General features: G+C 40.7%; 1 long non-coding RNA gene across 1 annotated transcript in view; it reads left to right on the forward strand.

Annotated features, from left to right (window-relative positions):
* Nucleotides 1-1,584: 1,584 nt before the first annotated feature.
* LOC108590977 (uncharacterized) overlaps nt 1,585-27,448 on the forward strand; it is an 80,091-nt gene continuing 54,227 nt past the window's right edge. The window contains exon 1 of the long non-coding RNA XR_001910727.1: nt 1,585-1,678. This is a non-coding gene — a long non-coding RNA (uncharacterized LOC108590977). The remainder of the gene's footprint in view (nt 1,679-27,448) is intronic.

Genomic DNA, 27,448 nt, shown 5'->3' on the forward strand with positions numbered 1-27,448 from the left:
CAGCACTCCTTACTCAAAGAGGCCAAAAGTTGCTTCTAGGGTGCACAGAAGCCTCTTCCTGATTTTAAGAGATTCTAACAGGAGGTGTTTCAAAATGTGTACACATAGGCTGGGATGCCCAGACACGTATATGGGAAGCCCCTTGCAGTGCAAGATGAAGTCAGATATGGGAAAAAAGAGGAAATAATGGAAACAGACTCAGGCTGGTGGCTTTCATGTCTTTTCCTGCCCTGGCTTGAAAATGTGAGAACGGGCCTGCTGTCCAGTATATCACAGAGACTACGTAAGTGATCATAGAGGGAATAAGGGATTGATTGAATAAATAACAAAAGGAACATTTTTCCTTAGCAATTAAACTTTAGTATTTTTCCTTAGTATTAAACCACATACATTATAATTTTGTGTTAGGGCATCTGTCTTCCCCGTTAGTCTGAACTCCTTTTTCTTTATTGTATCCTAGGACATAGCACATAGTGGGTGCTTAGTAAATATTGAATAAATAACTGGCTGCAAACAATGCATGACAATTTGAGAACTTGTTGCAACTGAGTGACATCCGTTTCACAACTATACAGAACTGTAGCAGAGGAGAACAGGATGAATTCCTGGGCAACAGGTATTACAGAGTCACCTCCTGGTGATTCAGTTGTAACTGTAGTGCATCAAGAACTGTCCAGTGTGTCAGCACTGCCAGAATAGAGCAGTCACCAGCCCATCCCCCATGGAGACAGTGGTGACACTTGTCATAGAGAATAGAGGTATGACGAAGTGGAAATCGGCCAGCACAGGAGAGTGTGCCTCTTACTAATCACGTGACCTTGACCAAGGTCATTTGACGGTACTGAACTTCAGCTTTTGTGTCTCTAAAATGAGGGGTGTGGGAAGGAGTCATCCTTACCTTGAAGGATTCTTGTAGGGATTCAAAATAACATATATAGCAAGAACGCAAAATAAAACATGGAGTGTGGCACAGAGTTGGCACTTAATAACCAGTAGGTATTATTATTATTACCTACCACCAGCTGACTTGAATCTGTAGTCGAATAATCACGGCAAGTTTCCTGCTAACCAGAGTAGACCTGTTCCCCAATTAACTTGAATAGATTACTTACAGTTCCCCTTCATTCATTCCCTTAGTCATTAAATATGCCCATTCATAACCACTAGCAACTGAATGTTGATTATTCATTTTTACAGTTGTTCTCCTGAGACATGCCCAAGGCTAGGAGAAGAGGAGGATAAAAGTGGGTGTCAGATGATCACAGTGTAAGGACAAGCCTTACTGGACAGACCTTATTTCAGCTGGATTTCTACAAGGTGTAGCCCCAAGCACAGGTGGGCATTTAATAAGTATCTGATTAGTCTGCAATTCCATATTATGTCAGTAGAGACATAATTTATTAACATGGGCTCCTGGCATCCTTCCAGTGCATGTATAATAGAATGACATTTTTCATGCAGAAATATAAATTAAATTAATTGGCATCCATACTTAATTGAAACTTCCTTGACAGTAGATGGATTCTCCCCTAACACCACCCCTTTCTTGGCAAGGGGCATTTCCTTCTGAGTGCCTGCAGACTAAGAGAGGCCAGCCCCCATTCCTGCGGCTCCCTGGGGAGCTGGCTTTCAGCAGGGTTTAGAGCAGCACGAAAAGTGAACTGACCCTGGAAAAATGGTAAGTTGCTGCTCAGCGGCCATGTGTTCTTTTGGTGGGGGAAAGATTTTATGGAGGAGAAAGAAAACATAGAGGGTTCGTGTCTTGTTTCTGTCTTCTTACTTACCTTTTCACCTTTACCGGCCATAACAGAATGTTTTGAGAATTTTTAAGTCACCCTGAAAGTTTGTAAATCACTTTTTGCAGCTTTTTTTTTTTTGAAAGCTGTTATGTAATTGCTTGCAAAAGGTGTCTTTTATTTTAATTTTTCTCCTTCTCAAGTAGTCTGGGTTTGGTTAGCTCTGTTGGTAACTTAAAGGGCCAATAAGGCAAAGGTCTTGATTTCCGTTCCTGTGGGTCAACTACATTTCCTCTGTATCAGGAGTACAGAACGCACACTTGACCCTGACTTGCAAACACCTGCTGTGAGTTATTCAAGGACATCAGCCAGAAATGTTGGATGTAAAACATACAATCAAATATGCAGTGTGGCAAATGAATTCAGCGTGATACCCTCCCACAGCAAATGGGTCAATAGTGCTCTCTATAAATGATGCTACAAAACGCTGAACACCTGGTATGCCCTTCATCCCATCATCAGAATTGTACTTTGAGGATTCTTTCTGCTTCATATGTTCCACCTTCTGATTTTGTTAAACCACTCACTCTTTAATCACCCTCATTTTGTATTTTGTTTTTTCGTTAGATGAAGTCTTGCTCTGTGGCCCAGGCTGGAGTGCAGTGGCATGGCCTCGGTTCACTGCAACCTCCACCTCCTGGGTTCAAACGATTCTCCCACCTCAGCCTCCCGAGTAGCTGGGATTAAGGCATGTGCTAATTTTTTTGTACACACCTGGCTAATTTTCTTGTATTTTTAGTAGAGACAGGGTTTCAACATGATAGCCAGGATGGTATTGATCTCGTGATCCACCTGCCTCGGCCTCCTAGAGGGCTGGTATTACAGGTGTGAGCCACCATGCCCAGCCTGTACTTCTTTAATGTACTTTTTGTCATCAAAGGCAAAAAGAAAACTTGTTCTTAGCATCTTTCTTGGCTTCTCTACTTGAATTGGAATTGAAGTATCTACCATAGTTGTAGCTGTCTGCAATGCTATTCCAGTTCAGCACATCAAAGACTGAGACTCAGTAACTCTTTAGTTTATGTGCTACACCCTTCCCCTCAGACTAAAAAGGGTCTCACTCTGTCACCCAGGCTGGAGAGCTTTAATAAATGGCTGCTGATTAAATAATCAATTTAATGGGACATAAATGACATTTTTTTCTAATGTAGAGAAGACTAGAAAAGAGAGCGTACATCACACAACAAATTAAAGGTATATTTGATTTCACAATGTTTTATTTCAGGCGTATGTGTAAGAACATATGTTCTTGGTAGTGATATAAAATGTTTTACTGAGGGACCTGTTCAGAACATTTGAAAGTCACTACTTAGAACCAAACTGCATGACAGATTTGAATAAAGTAGAAGTGTCAAAAAATGTAATGTTATTATTCATAGGTTCTTTAAAAAGTTTTTTTTTCCACTACTGATTTGTCCCTTCTTGCGAGACATTTGAGTATATGAGAGATGGTTGGACACATGACTGGAATTAAAGTAGTTAATTAAAAGTGTATCAGACTCTTCCAGTTTAAGACTGCTTCTCTGGATGATTTATTCAGTTAGTTTGAAGCTCATCTCTTTATGAGGTCTGCTTTGCACCCTGATCTTCACCCCTGAGTATAAGGGGTAGGGGAGAGAAATAGCTTACCTCGCCCTGAGGGGGCAAGGGAGTCTGACTGCCCCTGCTCTTCTCTGGATCTCACTGTTGCCTGTGCAGGAGCTGGTTTCTAGGAGGAGTCCACTGAAGAAGTCTGTGGCTGGCAAGCACTTGGTTTATTCATTCTCAAGGCTTGGAAAGGGCCCATGACCCTCCCTTCCCAGCCTGCCCCCAATCTTGCTCTCACTGGTGCTGTGAATATCACTATCCTCCCTGCACCCCTGTCTAGCTTGTCAATGACCACAGGGTAAATCATCCTCACCATGTGATATGATTTAGCTGTGTCTCCACCCAAATCTCATATTTAATTGTAACTCTTACAATTCCCACATGTTGTGGGAGGGACCCTGTGGGAGGTAATTGAATCATGGGGGTGGGTCTTTCCTATGCTATTCTCCTGATAATGAATAAGTCTCACCAGATCTGATGGTTTTATAAAGGGGAGTTTCCCTGCACAAGCTTTCTTCTCTTGTCTGCTGCCAAGTGAGACTACCTTTCACCTTCTGCTATGATTGTAAGGCTTCCCCAGCCACGTGGAACTGTAAGTCCATCAAACCTATTTTTCTTCCCATTCTTGGGTATGTCTATATCAACAGCATGAAAATATACTAATACACCATGACAAAGCCGCCAGCCAGCACCATCAGCTATCTTCTGTGCTTCCCCATACAGCTTAAGGAACCCTTCACATCCCTCCACATCCACACAAACCTAGACAGGTTCCAAAGTGCTAGCTCAATCTCTTTTATTTATTTTTCAGATGGAGCGTTGCTCTGTCGCCCAGGCTGGAATGCAGTGGTTCAGTCTCGGCTCACTGCAACGTCCTCCTCCCAGTTTCAAGCAATACTCCTGCCTCAGCCTCCTGAGTAGCTGGGACTACAGGTGTGCTCCACATGACAAGCTAATTTTTATATTTTTAGTAGAGACGGAGTTTTACCATGTTGGCCAGGATGGTCTCGATCTTTTAACCTAGTGATCCACCCACCTCAGCCTCCTAAAGTGCTGGGATTACAGGCGTGAGCTGACACCCCCCAACCCCTGCAAGAGCCCAAATAGAGAAAGGCAAACTGCCCTCTGCTTTTAATTTTGCCATGAAGTTTCTGCCACGCTCCCATCTCGCATGGACTTGGAAAGAAGTAACCAGAATATACTTGGCTCACCAATTCCTTCTTAACTTTGTACCCCTTCTTTTACCACACACTGCACTGGGGCCAGCAGGGACAGGCTTTCCCTTTTCTTCCCATGGGTCAGGGACTTCCCTGACACATTTACTGAGTTCTTATGATTTTTTTTTTTTTGACATGGTGTTTCTGTAGCTCAAGCTGGAGTGCAGCAGCATGATCTCAGCTCACTGCAACCTCTGTCTCCAGAGTTCAAGTGTTTCTTCTGCCTCAGGCTCCCAAGTAGCTGGGACTACAGGGGCATGCCACCATGCTTGGTTAATTTTGTATTTTTAGTAGAGACAGGTTTTCACCATGTTGGCCAACCTGGTCTCAAACTCCTGACCTCAAGTGATCCACCCACCTCGGCCTCCCAAAGTGCTGGGATTACAGGCTTGCTACCTATGACTTTTAATAAACCCAAAGCTACACAAGCATAGCTCTTAATATATAAAGGAGAGCTTAAGGAATTGAGAAAATCTTCAACATTCTCAAGACCATTGTCTCCCTATGAACTTATAAAAGAAGTTCCAAATTGGTAGCCAACATGTGAGCATTGGCCTTTTCTTCCTCTTTCTTTCCTGTTTTAACAAATTCTGAACATCTGGAGACAAGTAGTTGCCCTTGATGGAATAGGGGGAAGGTTATAAAAATTGTATTGCTAAAATTTTTGACATAATTTAATAAACATTATCCTTTCACAAGAATAATTTATGTTAATAATTATCATCACATGTGATGGTCAGCTTAAATAAATTTAGGTATTGTAAATACTTAGTGCCTGTATACATAAACTCACACATACAAGTATACTTGGTATTTCTACCATGAGATGTGAAGACAGGATGGGCCTGTATAAGCATGGAAATAGACTTACTTCTCATTCCAAAACAGGAATTTCTAAGCAGAAAACAAAGAAAATTTATTCTTCTAGATCAGAAGTCAGAAAACGTTCTGTGTAAAAAGCCAAAGAGTAAACCTTTTAGGCCTGGCCAGCCATGTGGTCTCTGTCACAATCACTCAACTCTGAGGTTATGATATGAAAGCAGCCGTGAATGATACATAAGTGAATGGACATGTCTGTGTTCCAATAAAACTTTATTTATGGATACTGAAACTTGAATTTCATGTAATTTTCACTCATCAGAAAATGGTGGTTCTTATTTTATAGACAGAATCTCACTTTGTCACCCAGGCTGGAGTACTGTGGCACAAGCTCAGCTCACTGCAACCTCTGCCTCCCGGGCTCAAGCAATTCTCCTGCCTCAGCCTCCCAGGTAGCTGGGACTCCAGGCTCTTGCCACCACACACAGCTAATTTTTTTGTATTTTTAGTAGCGATGAGATTTCACCATGTTGGCTAGGCTGGTCTCAAACTCCTGACCTCAAGTGATCCACTCGCCTCAGCCTCCCAAATTGCTGAAATTACAGGCATGAGCCACCTCACCCAGCCACAAAATGTTAATCTTTTTCAACCATGTAAAAATAATTCATAATTTGTGGCCAATATGAAACAGACAGCAGGCTGGGTTTGGCCCACAAGCCACAGTTTCCTATCCCATTAAAAATTTAGGTAGCTTCATTTATCTGTCCTTCGTGCTCATTTATGATGCAAGTTAATGTAGCAATGGCAGCAACCAAGGCCAGTTCTAACATACTGACCCCACCACCACACCCAGCTTGCCAGCACTTAGAGGAGAAATGGCATCATACATCTAAGCTAAACAATGAATATGTAACCTGGGCATTTTGAGGGACATCCTTCTACATTTGCAAAATATATTCAACTGACCTGAAGAAATTGGTGAAGACAAGGACCATGGTTCTTTATGCCTCCTCCACAGTCTCCTGAGTTCTTTTTCTGGTTGGACACTGTATGAACACAGAAGCCAGATGATAGACTCTGGATAAACAGCAAGAAGAGAAGTGGTGTGTGATGGACCTGTTCTAGCTGTCATATTTGCAGACCTGGGTAGTATTCCTGCCAAAACAATACTCTGTGACAAGTCATTGGAATTAATGTCTTGTGCTTTTGGCAGGTTGTAAGAAGAGAAGTGAACCCATGAGTAACATGATGGGAATAATTCAAATACCAAGATCAAGGTCTGATTCCTTGGCATCCCAGCCAAAAAAGAATACATCATAAGTCATCCAGAAAATTTTGCATTATAATCCATATATGACCTATCTAAGAATTAAAAATTATAGGCTGGGCACAGTGGCTCATGCCTATAATCCCAGCACTTTGGGAGGCTGAGGTGTGAGGATTGCTTGAGCCCAGGAGTTCAAGACCAGCCTGGGCAACATAGTGAGACCCTGTCTTCACAAATAAAATAAAAAATTAAAATTAAAAAATCAGTTGGGTGTGGTGGTGTGTGCCTGTAGTCCCAGCTACCTGAGAGGCTGAGGGAGTAAGGATCCCTTGAGCCCAGGAGGTTGAAGCTGCAGTGAGCTATGATTCAGTCACTGCACCCTAGCCTAGGTGACAGAGCAAGACCCTGTCTCAAGAACAAAACAAAACAGAATAGAAAAGAGGCTGGGCAGAATGACTTCATATCTGTAATCCCAGCACTTTGGGAGGCTGTGGTGGGGTGATCAAGAGGTCAGGAGTTCAAGACCAGCCTGGCCAATATGGTGAAACCTCATCTCTACTAAAGATACAAAAAATTAGCCTGGCATGTTAGCACACAACTGTAATCCCAGCTACTCGGGAGTCTGAGGCCGAATCACTTGAATCCGGAAGGCGGAGGTTGCAGTGAGCTGAGACGGTGCCTTTGCACTCCAGCCTGGGTGACAGCGGGAGACTCTGTCTCAAAAAAAAAAAAAAAAGAAAGAAAGAAAGAAATGTATGATACAGTCAGAAAATATTCCAATTCAAATAAGGTATTCATTGTTTTGCTATTTTATGTCAGCTATCTGGAGCCTTCAGTCATCCACAACGACACATGCCCATCAGGTCTGGGGTAGCCCTGGCTTACTGTAAAATTGCCTTCGGTGGGATTTGTCACAGTTGGCTCAAAATGTCGAATTTGCAAGAGTCATTTATGGCAGTCTACATGAGGTTAGATACAGCTAGTTTTTATGTAACACTATTTTTATAACCCCCCCCCCAAATTCTAACTAAATAAACCAAAGTGTGCAACATAATTTCTCACCAGAATTACACTGGCCATCAGTCTCCTGGCCGTCATTCATTTTCACATTACATAATTTAACTGAATGAAAATATTTTAACATTTTGATGGTATGGCTAGACCTCAGAGGTTTCATTATAAGAAAGAAAAATAACTTATTCATACAAGAAACACTCTTTCTAGAAGAACTTCATATAAAATGGTGATAATTAGCGAACATTGGTATTTTTTATTCATTTACAGTAACTTTGTGATCACTTTTTAAATTTGTGTCAAGCCAAGTTGTTTCTATGGTTAAAAAAAAAAAAAAAGATTTCCCCAGGCTGGACGCAGTGGCTCACGCCTATAATCCCAGCTCTTTGGGAGGAAATCACAAGTTCAGGAGTTCAAGACCAGCCTGGCCAATATGGTGAAACCCCATCTCTATTAAAAACACAAAACTAGCCAGGTGTGGTGAAGGGTGCCTGTAGTCCCAGCTACTCAGGAAACTGAGGCAGGAGAATCGCTTGAACCTGGGAAACAAAGGTTGCAGTGAGCCGAGATAGCACCATTGCACTCCAGCCTGGGTGACAGAGCAAGACTCTGTCTCAAAAAAAAAAAAAAAAAGATATCCTTTCAAAGGTCATAAATGGCAATTAATTTTGTATTACATTCCTCAGAGTGGCAGATGTTTCTAAGGTTTTTTCTTTTTGTTTTTTTTTAAGTATTTGAGACTCCTCTGTTGCCCAGGCTGGAGTGCAGTGGCACAATCTCTGCTCACTGCAACCTCTGTCTCCCAGCTTCAAGTGAGTCTTCTGCCTCAGCCTGCTGAGTAGGTGGGGTTACAGGCACCCACCACCACATCTGGTTAGGTTTTTTTGTTTGTTTGTTTGTGTATGTGGTTTTTGTTGTTAGTAGAGAGGAGGTTTCACCATGTTGGCTCAGCTGGTCTGGAACCCCTGACCTCAAGTGATCCCCCTCCTCAGCTTCCCAAAGTGCTGGGGTTACAGGTGTGAGCCATCCCACCAGGCCTCTAAATCATTTTTTAAGTTCCCACTTTGTGTTAGGTATGACAGTAGGTGTTTGCTACTTGTTGCCTTGTTTAATTTGTCACATCAACCCTAGGAGAAGACTTAGAATATAAGTAACTAGCTATAGGTCATACAGTCAAACCTACTAATTCTGTGCTCTTGTTCTCATGACTCCAGAGTTCAAATCCAACCCCTGAGTTGTCTATTTACCCTGAGACTGCTGCACAATAAGAACAATGGGAAATATCTAATAATCAATTGACTGTTCTATTTATGTGATACAAAAACTCATGTTGATAGATTTTTCTCAATAAACAATCTGTTTTGTTTTTATTCAATTGACCAAATATCCTTATTAAATCTAATTAGGTTTTACATTGAATATATTGATTACCTTCTACTTTGGGGAGCCCAGGAGCCCACACAGTTTTTAACTTACTTGACAGATTTGCAGTAAGCAAAAGAATTAGGCATCTCAAATAGCCCCTTCACACTGCACATTACGCACACCTTACCCTGGCTAACAGTCTAAATGTTTGAGTGTTAGAGAGAATGTTATTCCACAGTTTCATTTTTTTAATTAAAAAGCTTAGACTTCCAAGATCACAATTTAATTAAGCTTTCATCCTTGGGTAGTTCTTCCTGCAATTAAAATTTTTTTTCAGTAATAGATTGGTTATAGAGTGTATTAAAATTGACTTTGGGGATTTCTTCTTTCATTTCCACTTCTGTAATATTCAGCTTTCACAAATGTGAGTTGAAAAATAATTGGCCTTCAAAGCAGAGTCATTACTTAGGAAGAAGAATAAACAGACTTCCAAACAAAGGGATCTGATAACTTACAGCTAGTGAGAAGTCACTGGGCCCTGGAATAGCACAGAGACCACTCTGGAAAGGCTGTGAGGTTGGTAATCCTGGCTCAAGGGGTGCATGAGACACGTAATGTTACCAAAATGGCAGAGTTTCCATTTAGGTCCTGTCACTGACCACACAAAGCCAATCCCTGGGACAATGAGTATTGCCAGGGAAGAAGGCTGCAGCTGAGGAGATGGGAGATAGTCTTAAATCCATCTCTTTCACCAACTAAAATCAGGAGTTTACATAGCAGAAAAGAAATGTAACCATTGTGGGAAAACAGGAGTTAGGGAGGAGTAAGAAAGATGAGTTGGTCAACAAGAAGCAGGTGATTGGATAGGCAATCATGAAGGGTGAGGGGTCTGGCATCTCATCGTCCAGATGCAGTGATCTGGTGAGTTTCAGTTCCTTGATACGATCTGGGAAACCTGCTGATTGGTTTCCTGATGTAACTTGAATTCAGAAAAAGCAAATGTAAACTTCTTTAATTTTAATACTGGGTGAGTCCATTTCTATGTGTATTGAAAGAAACCATAAACACAAGTTCTACTGGATGATTGAAATCAGTTCTATGGGACAATTGGGCCAGTTTTAATGGGAGGCTAGAGAGAGATGATGACCTGTGTACCAGGCTAAGAAATTTTATCTTTAGAATGTGATGGGAAGCCGGTGAATGATGTTTATCAGGGAAATGGCATGATGAGGTTTACATTTTTAAAAGGTTAGTCTAGACCCTAAGTCTAGTGATATTGTAGAGGATACATTAGAAGGCGTAGAGTCAAAAAAGCAGAGTCTAGAAGGAAGATTCTGAATAATCCATTAGAAATTACTTAGGCCAGACCTGGAAAAGCTGAGGTAGATATGTTTGCAAGTATTTCTAGAATAGCATCTAGATTTAGTGGCGTTTTCTGAAAAAGAAAGTGCAAGTCCATGTCCTAAATTGTGTGTCAAATACTCTGCAATTTCCCCCACTACAAACAAGTAGATCATATATGAATACAAAAAGCTTCGTGCTTCATGAGATCTCAAGAAGAAGGACAATTCTAAAAAGAAAATTTTAGCAATAACCGCATGCAAATTTCACCCTGATATACTGTCTTGGTGAATTCAAGCCTTGGGCTAGCTGCAGGGTGTTAGAGCGGAACCTGAAACTCTCATGATGGGCCAGGAAAACTGGAAGAAGGTGAATTTGTCACAGGAACTTCAGATGCCCTGGTAACTAGAAGAAGCAAATGCATGTCTTCTCAGAAATAATGTCTTCAAACAAATAAGAACTCATAATCAGAGATAAACACATTGAGGGGAAAATGCCATAAATGAGAGACAGCAGACATATAAAATATAGATTTTAAATCCCAAAGCCTTCAAAAGTTGGAATTATCTGATACGGGGGGGTATTTAAAAATTATGTATTATAGCTTTAAAAAAAGATGGAATAAAAAATGAATATACATAAAGAGAAAAGTGTATTAAAATCATTAAGTAAAATTAAATAACCAAATAACTTTTTAAAGATAGAAATTATAATTGTCAAAATATGAAACATAATACATGTATTCAATAGTAGAGTAGACAGAGGTGAAGAGAAAATAATAAACTGGAGGATAGATTTTTCCTTTTTTTGTTTTTTTGAGACAACCTCACTCTGCAGCTTGGCTGGAGTGCGGTGGTGCAATCATGGGCTCATTGCAGCCTCAACCTACCAGGCTCAGGTGATCCTTCCTCCTCAGCCTTCTGAGTAGCTGAGACTACAAGCATGCACCACCATACCTGACTAATTTTTGTATTTGTTGTACAGACGGTGCTTCACCATGTTGCCCAGGCTGGTGTCAAACTGCTGGAATCAAGCAATCTGCTGGACTCAAACAATCTGTATACCTCGGACTCCCAAAGTGCTGAGATTACAGATGTGAGCCACCGTGCCTTTTAAAGCATTTTTTAGAATATAGCACAGAGAGATAATGAGATGATAATATGAACAAAAGTTTAAGAGACATTAAAGATAGAATGAAAGATGTTACATATACCTATTTTGAGTTCCAGAAAGAAAAATTAGAAATAATGAAACAGAGGAAATATTTAAAGATATAAAGGGTGAGAATTTTCCAGAAAGATGGTGGAAGATATAAGTGTATGTGTACGAAAAAAATGCTAAGTAAAATAAACAAACAAAAATTGGCCAGGTACAGTGGCTCATGCCTGTAATTCCAGCACTTTGGGAGGCCGAGGCGGGCAGATCATGAAGTCAAGAAATCAAGACCATCTTGGCCAACATGGTGAAACCCCATCTCTACTAAAAATACATTAAAAAATTAGCTGAGTGTGGTGGCATGCACCTGTAGTCCCAGCTACTTGGGAGGCTGAGGCAGGTTAATCACTTAAACCCAGGAGGCAGAAGTTGCAGTGAGCCAAGATTGTGCCACTGCACTCCAGCCTAGCAACAGAGCAAGACTCTGTCTCAAAAACAAACAAACAAAAAATCAATGCTGACACAAATAGTAATGGTGCTGCAGAACATAAAAGAAAAAGAGAGCTTAAAAGCAGGCAGAGAGAAAAAGCAGATGACCTACAAAGAAAGGACGATTAGACTTACAGCCAATTTCTCAACTGGAAGCAATAACAGAAGCCAAAAGACAGTGAAGTAAAATCTCAAAGATGCCTAGAGAAAATGACTGTCAATCTGAAGTTATGTGGCCAGCAAAACTATACTTCAAGAATAAGGAAGAATCAGGACATCCTAAGAAAAAGAAAATTGGGTGATTGAAGTCAAAATGTCCTATAGTAATCTTAGTAGGAGATGCGCTAAGACATGAACTTTGCCACTACTTATTCATACTTGTTAAATATGAGTAATAATTTTTCAAATACACTATCTAAAGAATAGAAATTGCGTCTATACTTTGAATCCAGTAGGTGGGAAAGAAATTAAATAGAAAACTATAATAAAACAAAATTTAATCAGTTTTTTAAAGACAAACGGACAAAAAAATTATAAAAACAAGTTCAAGGCCAGCACAGTGGCTCAGGCCAATAATCTTAGCATTTTGGGAAGGCTGAGGTGGGCAGATTGCTTGAGGCCAGGAGTTCAAGACCAGCCTCGGCAACATGGCAAAACTCTATCTCTACAAAAAAATACAAAAATCAGCCAGGCATGATGTCACATACCTGTGGTCCCAGCTACTCTGGGAGGCTGAGGTGAAAGAATCGGTTGAGTCCTGAAAGTGGAGGTTGCAGTTAGTTAAAATCCCGCCATGCTCTATATACGTCAGTAATCACAATAAATGAGGATTGATTAAACAAACAAGATTTTCTGACTGGAAGAAAAGCAGAAAATATATATAAAGGCTCCTTTATAAGAGACACACTTAAAACAAAGGACTCAGAAATGTTGAATGTAAAAGGAAAAGATGAGACAAATGTTAATTTTAAAAAGCTGATAAGCTGATGTAGTTATATTGCTAGCAGAAAACTAAACTCAGAGACGAAAGGCATTATTCAGGATTGAAAGAATCCGTACATTATAAGAAATTCACCCAAGATAAAGAATTTTAAACTCGTATGCATTCAGTAATGAAACCTTCACATATATAGAAAAAAAAATCAATAGAATCACAGAGAAATATTGGCAAATAGTAAACATACCGAGAGATTTCAATGCATCTATCTCAATTATTCATAAGTTAAGAATACAATAAATCTTCGTGAAGATTTGTGAAATAATTCAAAAAATACAGGATTGATCAGCTTGATTTATTAGACAGTTATAGAACCCTGCCTCTAACAACGAGTACAGTCTTCAAGGTATCTATTGTACACCACAGGGACTACAGTTAACAACAATGTATTGTATATGTGAAAATTGCTAAAAAATATAAATTTTAAGTATTTTCACCACAAAAAGGTATGAGATGTAATGCATATGTTAATTAGCTTGATTTAGCCATTCCACAATGTATACATATCTCAAAATCCATTGTAACCATAAATAGATACAATTTGTACCTATCAATTAAACAGTAAATTAATAACAACTTTTAGAAAGAATCCATAATCTGCCCCAACACAAATGAAATATTTCAAATCTTGACCACACACTAATTCATAAAGCAAGTCCCCAACTATTGTCTATTTCAAATATTGGGTATCATATAGATTACAGTCTCTGAATAAAAGATTTCATAGAATTCCATGAATGTTACTGATACATCTGGTTACCAATACAGAAAAAAGCACATTGGATTCTTATCTTACATTACACATATTAATCAAAGACATTGGGAAATAAAGGGTTAAACAGCAGGGCTGCAATCCATTCTCTCCAGTAGGGGAATGGGGAGCAGGGACCAGGAAAGAGGGTCTACTCTTATAAACATGCTGCTGACAGACATCTTGGCAAAAGAATGGAATTTGTGAACAGAATGCCCCTTATCTATCAGGTGCTTTTCAGGGGTTGTATCTGGCTATCTAGAACTAATCAGGATAAACAAAATTTGAGATGTATAGGTTTGTGGTGCATTATTGGATACATTTTATTTTCCAAATAGCCTCTTTCTATATAAGAGAAATGACTCTCACGCATTGCCTGAAGACCTCAGGTATAAATTATGGGCAGAGAGTGCCTCCAGTGGGGCAGTTAAGGATCTGAAGAGTGACACTGAGGGTTCCAGACCTACCTTGCTTCACCTCAAAATTACCTGTATCCTATATCAGTAAAGCTTAATACTGGGTAAGATCTCTGACTTGTGTGAGTGTGATTTGACAATCTGATTCTTTGTGTTATTTCACACACTATAAAGAAAGTTAAGAAGAAAAAAAAAGACAAGCCACCATCTGGCTGTTTATTCACAGTACAACTAACCAATGAAGGATTATCTAACAAATATATAAAGAAGGCCTAAAAGTGGGAAGTAGCAAACTACGTGAGTAAGCACTTACCAAAGAGGAATCACAATACGCTGAAACATATGAAAAGATGCTTACTCTTGCAAGTAATAGAAATACTCAAATTTTTAAAAATTAAATGACTTACTATACAGCAATGACTTACTCTATTGCTTGTTGGCAACGATATGGAGAAATTGTAATATTTATATGCTGTTGGTAGGGTTGTCAAATAACTGAAAAAGTAATTTTATCCTTTAGTATATCTTATAACCCAGAAATTCCACTTCTAGATATAAACTCTAGAGAAACCCATACACATTCTTGCTCCAGGAGATGAGAAATATTTTTAATGTACTATTTATAGCAACTACAGAATGGATAAATAATTTTAGGTACATTAACAGGATGCTTTAAACAGTGATATAAATACATGTACTACATGTAATGTGAGTGAATCTTAGACTCATAATATCAAGTAAATAAATAGAAGATTACATGTTGTATTTTATCATTCTCATAAAGTTCTAAAATAAACAAATGTAGTAATAAAATGTTAAGACACATCCAGGTGCGATGGGGCACACCTGTAACCCCAGCACTTTGGGAGGTGAGGCAAGTGGATTATGCGGTCCACAGATCGAGACCATCTTGGCCAACATGGTGAAACCCCATCTCTACTAAAAATACAAAAATTAGCTGGGTGTGCTGGCACATACCTGTAGTCCTAGCTACTCAGGAGGCAGAGGCAGGAGAATCGCATGAACTCGGGAGGCAGAGGCTGCACTGAGCTGAGATCGCGCCACTGCACTCCAGCCTGGCGACAGAGCGAGACTCTATCTCAAGAAAAAAAAATCAAGATACATCCCTATTTGGCGATGCTATATTAAACAAAGAAATTGTAACACAACTCAGAATAGTGGTAATTACTACATGCAGGAAGAGAATAATGACTCTCCAAAGATGTCCATGTCCAAATCCCTGGAACTTGTGGCTATTTTACCTTACATGGCAAATGGACTTTGCAGATATGATTAGATTAAGGACCTTGAGATGGGAGGATTATCCTGGATTACATGGTGAGCCATTGTAATCTAAGAGGGAAGCAAGATGGTCAGAGTCAGAGAGGATAGATGATCATAGGAGTGTTACTGAAATGCCAGGGGTTCAGTCTAGGTCCTGCTGCTCACCACACAAAAAGCAATCACTGAGACAATAAATATTGCCAGGGAAAAAGATTTTAATCAGGTGCTGCAGCCAAGGAGATGGGAGATCAGTCAGAAATTTATCTCCTGATAAGTCCAAATCCAAATCCATCCCAAGGAGATGGGAGATGAGAGTCTGAAATCTATGTCCCTGACTGACTAAAATCAGGAGTTTATATAGCAGGGAAGAAATGTAAGCATGTGTGGGAAAACAGGAATTCAGGAGGAGTAAGGAAGAGGAGTTGTCAACAGGCAGTAGGTAGTTGATTAGGCAACCATCACAGGTATGGGGTGGGGGCGTCTGGAGTTTCATTGTCCAGATGCAGTGATTTGGTCAGTTTCGGCTCCTTGATATTATCTGGGAGTCCTGATGCTTGATTTCCTGAGAAAGCAACTCAGGTAAGAAAAATATAACTTTCTCAAGTTTTAAGACAGAGAGGGTCAATTTCTATGCTTATTCAAAAGAAAACTTAAACATCAGTTCTATGAGAAAATTGGGCTTGTTTCAGAAGCAGAGGTCAGAGACAGAGAAAGAGGGATTTGAAGTTGTGATGCTGGCTTTGAAGATGGTGGATGGGGCAATGAGCCAAGGAATGCTTCAGCCTCTAGAGCAAGAAAAGGCAAGGAAATGGCTTCTCCCTTACATATAAACTCCAGAACCCCCAGAAGAATGCAGCCCTGCTGACCCACTTTACACTTCTGCTCTCCAGTACTGCGAGATAATAAATTTCTGCTGTTTTAAGCCATTACGTTTGTGGGAATTTGTCACAGAGGCAATAGGAAACTAATATGTCTCCTTGAAGGAGTCAAGAGGTTGAGGGAGTGAAGCTCTACACAGATGCAATCATATTGATTAATGTGCTCATTCCTGAGTCAATGAAGTCTTCATGAATTTCTGTTTTATAATTATGCATGTTCTTTCTTTAAGTACAAATATGATACTAGAAACCTTTCACATATAGTACATACACATGAAAGGTCAATGCAAAAAAGCAGTGGGCGTGGGAAGTGAATGATGAGGTGTTTTTCCCTCAAGTACTGCATTTGAGATGCTAATGGAACATTTAGGAAAAGAGGTTCAGATGCCAGAGGGAGGAGGCGGTGGCTCAGGAAAAAAGTCTAGAATCTTCATCCTCCAGGTAGTAACTGAGTCAATGGGTGAATTAGGGTGGACTGGTGACCAATCCTTGGGGTGGAGCCCTAATAAAATAAAGATGGGAAAAGCCCACAAAAGCAATTGAGGAGTGTACTCAGGTAGAAGAGAACATGGAGAGAATGGAGAAAATAACTAAGGCATCATTTAAATGTTTAGTCATTTATGGGCATACCTTTGAAAGTTCAGAGTGGTGTTATTCTCAAGAAATTCACTGGTAATCCTACTGGCAGGGTATGTGCTATGTCAGACATACCAGTACCTGAGAGGATCTTACTAACCCTCCAGGGGGGCCCAAACGAGCCCTGTTTGACTCTTCTTGAAACCTCAGTCCCCAGGCTCATGAAGGAAGAGAGAGCGAGGAGGGGCCAGGAACACTCGGTATCTCCTGTCTTGCTCCACTGTGACGGGGCCCAGCCAATTCAAAAGCACCTACTTTCTTAGCTTTGGCCAGTTGCATTTATCTGCAGGTTGTATCTGCATCTGAGATAGAGACTTCATGATAAGACTAGGTAGAGAGACAGAGGGAGAGAGAGAGAGAGAGAGAGAGAGAGAGAGAGAGAGAGAGAGAGAGAGAGAGAGAGAGAGAAGTGACAGCAGGCACTCTTCTCAAATGGTTAAGTAAATTATTAATACTGTGAGGTTGCTCATGCTGCTGCTGTTGCCCTGTCTATACTGTGTGTGACCCTCCATGCTACAGGAGCTGCCAGGCTGTGGCCTTTTCATCACACTGTTGTCTTAAAACACATCCATCCACTTCTCAGATCTGCAGGTTAAATAATGGGCATAGGAAAAGCCATAAGCACTTCTACAGAAAAAGCAATGAGGGTCACAATGGGAGCTCTGTTTACATGTGGCCCTCTGGAGAATATTTTACACGTGGTCTGTGAAGACCATATTGGTTTGTCTAGCACACTGAGTGTTTAGGTTGGTCCTTGTCACCTCCAGTCTAAACACATTGGAACTGCAAAATGCAACATTTGCTCTGAAGCATCATGCCAGTGCTCCGATGTATGCAAAACATTCTTGTTTTTGTTGCCATTGAAGGACTTTAATCTCTCAGGGAGAATTGATTGGGCAACTTGACTTGTTTGTATTCACAAATATTTTAATAATAATAACCTGTGGGTACTTTCTTTCTCTGGTCTACAAATCAATCTGACTTTCTTTTCAAGCTCTGAACTAAGGAAAGGGCCTAATTTAGAGAATTTAGCTATTTATAAGCAAATAGACACATATGAACATGTTTTAATAATTTAGCTATAAAATTTAAAGTAGTAAAATATATTCCTGAGGATTCCATTTCTACCCCTAACCAGCACTTGAAATTGGAATTGAACGTCATATTAACATTGTTTCTATATACGCTCTTATGGGAAACAGCATGGTGCCATCTGTTGGTGAATTCTTGGGTATTGCTAGGCTCTTCGGTATTTCAGATGCTGAGATTATCTTCATTCGTTCAATTATATTAAGTACTTTTTTTGTGCCGTGAAATGCTCTAACTGTTAAGATTAATAAGATATGATGACCAATCATAATATAATACAAGAAGTCTGGCATTTATGTTCTATTCCAAAGTTCAAGAATTTCACACGTTTGTACTGCAACACAGATAAGGTCACAGTTCTGTGTTTTAGGGAACTGTGTACAATCCATTGTGTTAGCAACGTTAGTTACCCCAAAAACAGATTTTTGTAATCCTAGACCACTTTGCTCACAATGATTTTGTGGGCCAATCCAAATACAAGTACTTCTTTAAAATTCTTAGCATTTCTTATTTCTGATAAAATAAATTTAGAAGCTGACTGCAAGCTAATAGACATCTGCAAGATGATTTATTTAGTCAAAAGCTTAATAGAGAATAAAAAGTAAGTTAGCGCCTAGTTTAAAATTATATTTCCCTTAAACAAACATTTCCCTTGAACCCCTATTCCTTGGCACCTCAATTATTCTGCTCTGAGGGCCAAATTACTATAACTGATGCTCTAATCCTCACCTGAATTCCCTTTTTAGGCAATTCTGATTAGGTTTTCATGCCATTCCCATTCCCACCCCACCACATACATACACACTGAAACCATGAAGGACTCCAATAATGTTGCTAAGACCAACAGTCACTTTCCAGTCCACGTTGTATGTCACCTCTCAGCAGTCTCTAAGATGCTTGCTCCCTCTTTCTTAACATGTTTTTTCACTTGGTTTCCAGAACACCACATCCTCCTAGGTGTTCTCCCTCTGAGTCTGCTTCCTTTTCAGTCCCTCTCTTCCCAACTGCTAAATCATGGAATGCCCCATGGGTTCAATCCACAAAAATGTCTTTTTTACTATACTTGCCCTTTGTCTAAAGCTGAGCCCTATCTGGCAGAAACGTAACGTGGGCCACATATGTAATTTTTAGTTTTCTACTAGCCACAGTTTTTTAAAAAATAAAAAGAAACAGGTGAGATTAATTAAATTTTATTATTATTATTATTTGAGACAGGGTTTTACTCCCATCACTCAGGCTGGAGTGCAAGGGCATGATCTTGACTGACTGCACCCTCTGCTTCCAAGGCTCAAACAATCCTCCTGCCTCAGCCTCCCTCATAGCTAGGACTACAGTACATGCCATCATGTGCAGGTAATTTTTGTATTTTCAGTAAAGATGGGGTTTCACTATGTTTCCCAGGCTGGTCTCAAACTCCTGACCTCAAATGATCCACCCACCTCGGCCTCTCAAAGTGCTGGGATTACAGGTATGAGCCACTGCGTCCAGCCTAATTTTAATAATATATTCATTAACCAAGGATATCAAAAGTACTATCTTTTCAACATGTTAATCAAAATTAAAAACTGTTAATGAGCTATTTTATATTTTTTATGCTGACTCTTTGTAAGCCAATAAGCACATCTCCATTCAGATGCTACATCGTCATAGAAAACGCAGCTACCAGTAGCTACCGTATTGGACGGCACAGCTCTAAATGATTGTTTATTTCCATAGATTTAAATAACATGTATACCCTGGTAACCCCCAATTAGACCTTCAGCACGGAACTCCCCACTGACACATTTATTCAATGAAACGTGTTACTCAGATATCTAAAAAGGCAAATTTAATATTTTCTTTTGTTTTGGCATCTACTGCCCCCATGCCTACCCTGAAGGGGAAAAAGTAGAAGTCTTCTTTGCTTTCTTTCTCTCCCACCCCACAACTAGTCCATCGACTCCACTTTCAAAATTACATTCCAAATCTGACCATTTTTCACCCCTTACATTACCACCTAGTCAAGCCCCCATTGTCTTTCTGCAGCAGCTCCTAACCAGCCTTCCAGCCTCTCCTGCTCTCATCCTAGGATCTGTCTTCCACATGGCTCCATATGGGTGTTGACAGTGAAAATTCAACCATATCTCTTCCTGATTCAAAATCCATGTCACTGACAGCCCAGTGCAGTGGCTTATGCCTATAATCCCAGTTACTCAGGAGGTTGAGGTGGGAGGATCACTTGAGCCCAGGAATTGGAGACCAGACTGGGCAACATAGTGAGACAACACCTCCCACCCCCAACACAACCCCAATACTCCTTACCCTCTTCTCAAGGGGAAAAAAAGCTCCATCACTATCTTCATGTCCTGCCTCTAATAACACATTCAGGACCCCCATGACCTGGCCCCTGTCTTGTGTTCAGCATCACCTCTGATCATTCTACACCTTACCTGTTCCTTATTAGTTGCACTGGCTTTCTTTTTCCTTTTTTTTTTTTTTTTTTTGAGACGGAGCCTTGCTCTGTCACCAACTTCCACCTCCCAGGTTCAAGCAATTCTCCTGCCTCCACTTCCCAAGTAGCAGGGATTACAGGCATGCGCCATGACGCCCAGCTAATTTTTGTATTTTTAGTAAAGACGGGGTTTCACCATGTTGGCCAGGATGGCCTCGATCTCTTAACCTCGTGATTCGCCTGCCTCAGCCTCCCAGAGTGCTGGGATTACAGGCATGAGCCACTATGCCCAGCCTGCCCTGACTTTCTTGATCACACCAAGCCTGTACCCATCCCAATCCACTCAGTCCTCTTGCCACTATTTTTCTTCTTAGCAGCCATCCCTGCCTGAGAGTTTAGCCTATGTCTGTCCAGTTTTGTCTGGCTTCCCCTTTAGGAAGTAAACTCCATGAGGGCAAAACTTGGCAAGTTTCTTTATTTCATCTGTTTACAAAACGTGGTGTCTCCAGCAAACAGAACTATGCCTGGCACATGGACTCTCTCATTAATTATTGAGCAAATAATTATTCATGAATAATATGTAAATAAAATATATAATAATGACACAAATAACATTGTTTAATGAGTGTTTTGAATCATTTTGTCAGCATTTAAATAACACTTGGCATGATCATTTCTCTGGTTTGGATAATGTCACTCTTCCTATCAGTTAACAGCTGATGGCAGAAGGAAGTAGGAACACCCACTCCCCCAGGTGCCAGAGGCAGCCAAGGAACACTGCCTGCCTCCAGCTTCTAGTCAGAGCTAGACAAAGTGCCAGGCAGCTGAACAATGCCTGGGGTGCCAGTCTTTAAAGGGTGCTGACATATCAGCACTCAGGTCTGCAAGCAGGACTTCCGATCTTACTAGCAATATGTAATGTATCCTCTTCCCTCAGAAACATATAGTGCTCTAGAGTAGAAATAACAGGACATCCTTTGGTGATCTTGTCTAACACAGCTAAATCAATATAGAAGAAGCACCTAAAGAATAGGTGCTTTCCTTGGAAGGGGCCCCAAATGATTAATCATCACCCATGTGACGCAGGTTGACCCAGCTCCTAGACTCCTCAGAGATGAAGACTACTGCTACCACCATACCCAGTTCTCCTTTTTTCCCTTTTAAGAGTCAACATGGGGCCAGGTGTGGTGGCTCAAGTCTGTAATCCCAGCACTTTGGGAGGCCGAGGTGGGCAGATCGCAAGGTCAAAAGATAGAGACCATCCTGGCCAACATGATGAAACCCTGTCTCTATTAAAAATACAAAAAAATTATCCAGGCAGAGAATTGCTTGAAACCGGAAAACAGAAGTTGCAGTGAACCGGGATCGTGCCACCGCACTCCAGCCTGGCAATGAGCGAGAAAAAAAAAAAAAGAGTCAACATGGTAGAAGAGTTAAGAATACAGACTTCAGGAGTGATGTTGCCCTAGCTGAAATGCCAGCTTTGCCATTTATTAGCTGTGTGGACTTGGGCAAGTTAAGTGGTTTCTCTGTGCCTCAGTTTCCTTCTAAGAGTACCTACCTAATATGCTTTCTGTGAGGATTAAATAAATTAATATATGTAGGCCAGGTGCGGTGGCTCATGCCTGTAATCCCAGCAGTCTGGGAGGCCAAGGCCAGCAGATCACGAGGTGAGGAGTTCAAGACCAGCCTGGCCAATATTGTGAAAGCCTGTCTCTACTAGAAATACAAACGCTAGCCGGGCATGGTGGCATGCGCCTGTAGTCCCAGCTACTTGGGAGGCTGAAGAGAGAGAATTGCTTGAACCTGGGAGGTGGAAGTTGCAGTGAACCAAGATTACACAACTGCACTCCAGCCTAGGCAACAGAGCAAGACCCCGTCTCAAAAAAAAAAAAAATGATAATAGTAATAAAAAGGTGAATAAAAGAATAAAAAATCTGGTGCCAAAATGGTGGTACCAAAACCAGGAGATGAAAAAGATATACTGTATTTATAGGGGTCAGAGTGGTGTGACTCACAGTGTTTTAGATCAGTGACCCATGTGAAATACTAAATTTCATTAAAAAATCAACTCACAGAAGAATATTTCATAATGTGAAAGAATATTAATAGTGTATTATTTAGAATAACAAGGAAATTATGAAACAATGTATAGTGAGATCGAATTTGAATTTTAAAACGTATAGAGAGCCAGGCGCAGTGACTCAAGCCTGTAATCCCAGTACTTTGGGAGGCCAAGGTGGGCAGATCACGAAGTCAGGAGATCAAGACCATGCTGGCCAACATGATGAAACCCCATCTCTACTAAAAATACAAAAATTAGCTTGGCATGGTGGCACATGCCTATAGTTCCAGCTACTTGGGAGGCTGAGGCAAGAGAATTGCTTGAACCCAGGAGGCGGAGGTTGCAGTGAGCTGAGATCACACCTCTGCACTCCAGCCTGGTGACAAAGCGAGACCAGGCTGGACAACATGATGAAACCCTGTCTCTACAAAAAATACAAAATTAACCGGCCCTGGTGGGGGACAGTGTTAGTTCCAGCCACCTGGGAGGCCAAGGCAGGCAGATTGCTTGAGTCTGGGAAGTCAAAGCTGCAATGAGCCGAGATCATGCCATTGCAGGCCGGTGACAGAGCAAGAACCTGTAAAAGAAAGAGAAAGAAAAAGAAAAAGAGAGAGAAAGAAAGAAAAGAAATGCATGGAAAAAGACTAGAGGGATAACATCAAAATGCTGGCAGCAATTATCTTGGGTGGTTTTCTTTCTTGTTGGTACTTAAAACTATTTCAATATTTCTTTGACTATCATGACATGCGTCACTTCTAAATCAGGGGACAATCTGATCAATAAATGTAGTATTCTTTTATAAAGGCATCTGAGAGATGTTCTATTTCAGTGACTGTCTGTGAAATGTGGGTGAGGGTTGTCATCTTCACCAGGCATTTAGGGCCAGATATACTAATGATATTAAAGTCCTTCCCAGCAAAGAATTATCCCACCCAAAATGTTATGGCAGCCTTATTGACAAAGTTGCATCGGCCCCATCTGTTCTACATCAAGGAGATTGAGGTCCAAAGAAGTGATAGCCCAAGGTAAAAAAGCAAGTTAGTTCTAAGTCTAAACTGGAGTCTAGTTCACTAATTCCTAGTTTAATACTATCTCCATTTTCCTACTTCATGGAAAAGCTGAAACTTGAGGTTGGTTAGGAGAATGGTAGTAAGGTAGGCTGAAAAATGGCCACTCAAAGATATCAGGTCTGGATCCCTGTAACCTGTACCCTTTACCTTATAAAGGAAAAGGGCCTTTGCAGATGAGATCAAGGATTGTGTTACTCCGTTTGGGCAGCTGTAACAAAATGTCATAAACTGCATGGCTTAAACAGCAAACATCTATTTAGGGGTTAGGAGGTCCAAGATCAAGGTGCCAGTAAACTTGATGCCTGATAAGGCCCTCTTCCTGGTCTGCAGATGCCTGCCTTCTTGATGCATCCTCAAGTGGAAGAGACAGCTCTCACATCTCTCTCTCATTTTATAAGAGCACTAATCCCATCATGAGGCACCCATCTTCATGATCTCATCCGACCCTAATTATTCCCAAATACCATTACACTGGGGATTGGGTTTTAACATGTGAATTTGGGGGAGACACAAACATTCAGTCCATAGCAAGGATCCTAACATGGAGAGATTATCCTGCATTATCAGAGTGGGCCCTAATTCTAATCACAGGTGGCCTGTAAGAGACAAGGAAAGATAGATGACACAGACAGAAGAGGAGGAGGCAAGGTGACCGTGGAGGTAGAGAGTGGAGTGGTGCAGCCACGAGTCAAGGATGGCTGACAGCCACCAGAAGCTGGAAAAAGCAAAGGAGCAGATTCTCCACTAAGTCTCCAGAGAGAACAGGCCCTTCTGACCCCTTCATTCGGCCCAGTGAAACGGATGTCAGGTTTCTGGCCTCCAGAACTGAGAAATAATACATTTTTGTTGTTTTAAGCCACCAGGTTTGTAGTACCTTGTTACAGCAGCCACCAGATACTTATATGGGTAGGATTGAACAAAGCCACATGAAGCACATTCTCAGATGGACATAGGGTCTGAAGGGTCATCACGAGCAAAGAAAGGATGGTGCAAATGACTGTGCCCTCAGAAAACATGAAAAAGATGACTTTACTACTGAAACTGGGGTGCATGGAACACAATGGGAAAATACACCCTTCTTAAATGGCCTTTTAACTTGTCAGCATTTCTGAAGGTTAATAAATTAAGGGCATTTAATTCAACATTGTCAGAAAGCTTGGTACAATATGCTGGTTTCTATTGCTTTTCTATGTTTGCTTTCTGTGAAATGTAGACAAACCACATACACTAAATATATAAAAAATAGCAAGTTTAAATCTCATGTATACATTTCTTCCCCACTGAAAGGCAATTTACATAAAACATAAGCATAAATAACATCTGTGTATATCTCCAGTAATATATTAAGTGATGATGATGTTCTCTTTAATGAAAAATATACTTATGTGTTCAAAATTACCCTTTACATAGCATTTGGGGGTAAAATACATGTTTTTGAATGGAAATTATCCTAATGTGTTTAAAAATATGTAAATATGCCCTAGATCTATCAGAGTGGTATTTGTGAAATATCAGACATGTTCAAAGCTTACCCAAATATGTTTTACAGCTTTTAAAATGGTATGTATCACACACACACCACATACATACACACTCCACATACACATACATTCCACATATACACACATAAACATGCACACACACACACACATAAATATGCACACACACACACACACTCCACATGCATATGCACAGAGTCCAGAGTTCAGGTTCAAATATAGTCTTTGTGTGACCTTCTTCAGATGATTAAGACACTGAGAAATTTAATTAATGCTTCCAGGAATACAATGTGCATGTTTCACTGGTGGTAAAGTGGTACAAGTTTCTTGCACACTATCTGAACCCCAGGGACTAAATATCTTACTCATTCAGGTGTCTGAGGCCCTGTATGAATGGATATAGAAAGAGCAGGCTTGGAGATGCCAGTGTCAGCATTCACAAAGCCGTCTTCCTGGAACGAACACCTTCAATTATAGAAGGCATCAAACAACAAGGGTGAGAGTCTGCTTACCTGCAGTATTCCTCTTGCTTAAAAAGAACTTTTTCCATTTTCTTCCACCTCCTCTACACCTACTGTATCCAAGTAAATTATCAATACTATTTCTTCCCCGCAGACCATCTTCTTGGAAGAGACAGGGAGGTGTAAGCATTCCGGTTAAGTGCACAGGCTCTGAAGCAGTATGGATCTGTGTTCCGATCCTGGCTGCCTCACTTATTAGCAGTGTGACCTTGGGCAGGTTGTTTACCATGTTAGAACCTCAGTTTCTTCATTTATGAAATAGAGAAAACTAGTATAGAGCCAAACTTGCTCTGTGCTGTTGTTATAAGGCTTTAATGAAGAGTTAGCACAAAATATGTGTATAGTGTGAGGGAAGCGTCCAAGTGCAGCCAGGTGCCTCCCCTCTGTTTCCAAGAAGAACATTGTACTCCATACAGAATGTGCTGGCAAGTGCACAAATAGCATTACATGCAAAGAGCTCAGACCACACCCAGTGTGTCCCTGTTCCTGCTGCTTTTGGCACATGCAAATCTCTCCTGGAACTGCTTAGCTATTCATGCTTCAGTGGCCCTCCGGCATGCACCCCACTTTCTGTATTTCAAACCACATGGGACAAGGGTTGTGGTCCTTCTACTGCAGCATGAAGCTGAAGTTGACTGTGGAACAGATCTGCCAGCCACAGGGGACCAAAGCATTACAAGGGGCTGGATCCTGTGCACATCCTCTTTCCTCTTGCTGTGAGTAAATGCTATGCTAATTGAGTCTGGTTTGCATGTTATCTGCTCAGCAACCTGCATCATGCACTGGTCTCTTCCCTGGCTGGTACTGATCTGCCTTTCCACCTTGGCCACACCCATATACTCCGTTACAGTACAGACATAGCACCCAGTGAAACACAACATAACTACTGAATAAGTGAGAGCTGTTTGTGAACTACATCACATCTAAATGGCAACAATGGTAAGAAACATCACTGTTTTAGGCACCAATAATACAAACACCCCAATTATACTATGACATGTCATTGATTTTAAGATACATTCTGACTTCAGATACTAAAATGCAAAAATAGTGTACAGCGTAGAACTCATGAAATACAGTATTATTATACAGAAAATAGATACATCTCTAGATAGAAAAACAAGGTGTGGACATGCACTAAATATGAGTATGCAGGCAAATGGCATCCAATTTTTAAATCCCCTCAACACTACTCCTATGTCATCACTTGCCATGATCACTCGCTGTCATCTTTTGCATTTCCATTGGTGGCTGATTTTTGGTGCTATCAGCATTTAATTTCCCTTTGGACACCTTTGATCCAATCATCTCCATTCTTGCTCCCTTCCTCCACCTCTACTTTACCTTCTTCCTCCTACTTCGATGGGATTCCAAGACCAAAAATCTCCTTTTTAAAAAAGTCTTTGCAGTAAACACAAGTTATCAGATGATCTTCTAATGCTATAATTTGTTCTATGTGATTAATTCCAGGGACTTGAGCCTTGCATTCAGGCCCCCAAACACAGTGGGCAGGGTCCCCAACTTCTCTTCACTTTCCCCAGGAGCATCCCTGCCAGCTGCTCTTGGGGCTGCTTCTTCTCAAAGGCGCCCCTTCACTAATAGGGGCTTTTCTGGGCACTGGCTTTGCCTGTGATTAATGATAATGAACCCAACTTGGACCTTTGGCTTTCTGGCTCTTAGCAGAGTAGCCAAGATATTTCTCTAAACTGAGATAGTTGGCTTCAGTTCTAATTAATGATCAGCTGTTATCAGCTTAGTTTA

This window comes from Callithrix jacchus, chromosome 3, assembly GCF_049354715.1.
Source record: "Callithrix jacchus isolate 240 chromosome 3, calJac240_pri, whole genome shotgun sequence".
Taxonomy (NCBI): domain Eukaryota; kingdom Metazoa; phylum Chordata; class Mammalia; order Primates; family Cebidae; genus Callithrix; species Callithrix jacchus.